Source organism: Macrobrachium nipponense, chromosome 4 (assembly GCF_015104395.2).
Source record: "Macrobrachium nipponense isolate FS-2020 chromosome 4, ASM1510439v2, whole genome shotgun sequence".
NCBI classification, from domain to species: domain Eukaryota; kingdom Metazoa; phylum Arthropoda; class Malacostraca; order Decapoda; family Palaemonidae; genus Macrobrachium; species Macrobrachium nipponense.
The window spans coordinates 25,221,066-25,223,565 of record NC_061100.1 but is presented as its reverse complement, the minus strand read 5'-3'; positions in this window follow the sequence as shown (position 1 = coordinate 25,223,565).

The following is a 2,500-nucleotide window of genomic DNA, read 5'->3' as shown; positions in this document are numbered from 1 at the left end:
TTTGCGGCCTCCATAGTATATATTTTACTCGTAAAGTAATTCGGTCAAATGTTGGAATGGAATGGAAAACAAAATTTAGTCCCAAGGCCAAAATATGGGACCTATGAGGTCATTCAGCGCTGAGAGGGAGACAGAGAGATGAAGGGTTTTAAAGGTGTAACTCAAAGAAAACCTGTTGGAGACAGATGTTTACTGAAACACTATTCTTGCATTTCAATACATTTTATCTATTTGTTAATTTACTGAATTGCGTTTTTTTTTAACAAGTGGTATCTCTTCTTTCTTTCTGTAATCACCTCTACCTCCACTTACTTCTTCCTAATGAACGCCATATTCAAAGAAAACTCATAATCACACGAGTCAATAAAGTGGAAAAGTAAATCCACAATAGTATGTCTGTTTGATTTTTTAAATTTTGTATTTTAAATTACAAAATCAAACAGACATACTATTGTGAATTTACTTGGACACCATATTCTTAGGAAGCTTGATTTCCAAGTCAATGGCACCTTTCAATATGAATAGTTTTCATCGTCTGAATAATAATAATAATAATAATAATAATAATAATAATAATAATAATAATAATAATAATATAATAATAATAATAATAATAAATAATAATAATAACGAATTACACGAAGACGAACTGAGAGATGATGCGACAGAAGACGACAGGGAGGATGAGGTATCAAACAACGACACACGAAGAAACACCGACGAAGTAACAGAGAGGCCGGAATGGGTAGAAAAGATTAGACAATGGATGGAGCCAGATACAGAGAGAACAAAGATCCCCCTCCATGAAAGCCTACAACACCAAGGAATTAAGGGAGAAAACAAGTGAGGTCAATGAATAATGGGCATAATACACACCACCAGTATCACAGAAACAAATAACTTGGTATATGCAGGAGCAAGATTAGTAGCAGAACTGATGGGGATTCGACCCCACACCAGCACAACCAACTCAATAGAAACCAAAACAGCAACCTCCTTGGAAAAGGCGCCTGGAAAAGCAAATCATGGTGATGAGATCTGACTTGAGTAAACTGAAAGAGATGGCAGAAAAAAGGCTAAGAAGCAAGAAAACAAGGGAGGAACTCAACGAGAAATACAAAGTACAAGAGAGGGGACTAAACAACACAATAGAAGATGTAAAACAGAGGCTTAAGGCCAAAGCACATAAGATCCAACGGTACATGAACTGGAATAAGGGATACCAACAGAACAAACTATTCGGAACCAACCAGAAAAGACTATACAGCCAACTAAGAGGGGAAGACAACCACCAAGAAATTCCTGAAGCCGAACCAAGTAAGAGACTCTGGGAAAACATATGGAGTAATCCGGTATCACACAACAAACATGCAACATGGCTCCAGGAAGTCAAGAAAGAAGAAACAGGGAGAATAAAACAAAGATTCACAGAGATCACGACAAACACAGTCAGACACCAACTAAAGAAAATGCCAAACTGGAAAGCCCCAGGTCCCGATGAAGTCCATGGATACTGGCTCAAAAACTTCAAGGCCCTACACCCACGAATAGCAGAACAACTCCAGCATTGTATCTCAAATCACCATGCACCCAAATGGATGACCACAGGAAGAACATCCTTAGTACAAAAAGACAACAGTAAGGGAAATATAGCCAGTAACTACAGGCCTATCACCTGCCTACCAATAATGTGGAAGTTACTAACAGGTATCATCAGTGAAAGGCTATACAATTACCTAGAGGAGACAAACACCATCCCCCACCAACAGAAAGGCTGCAGAAGGAAGTGTAGGGGCACAAAAGACCAGCTCCTGATAGACAAAATGGTAATGAAGAACAGTAGGAGAAGGAAAACCAACCTAAGCATGGCATGGATAGACTATAAGAAAGCCTTCGACATGATACCACACATGGCTAATAGAATGCCTGAAAATATATGGGGCATAGGAAAACACCATCAGCTTCCTCAAAAATACAATGCGCAACTGGAATACAATACTTACAAGCTCTGGAATAAGACTAGCAGAGGTTAATATCAGGAGAGGGATCTTCCAGGGCGATTCACTGTCCCCACTACTCTTCGTAGTAGCCATGATTCCCATGACAAAAGTACTACAGAAGATGTGCCGGGTACCAACTCAAGAAAGAGGAGGCAACAGAATCAACCATCTGATGTTCATGGACGACATCAAGCTGTATGGTAAGAGCATCAAGGAAATAGATACCCTAATCCAGACTGTAAGGATTGTATCTGGGGACATCAGGAATGAGGAGTTTGGAATAGAAAAATTGCGCCTTAGTCAACATACAAAAACGGCAAAGTAACGAGAACTGAAGGGATAAAGCTACCAGATGGGAGCAACATCAAACACATAGATGAGACAGGATACAAATACCTGGGAATAATGGAAGGAGGGGATATAAAACACTAAGAGATGAAGGACACGATCAGGAAAGAATATATGCAGACTCAAGGCGACACTCAAGTCAAAACTCAACG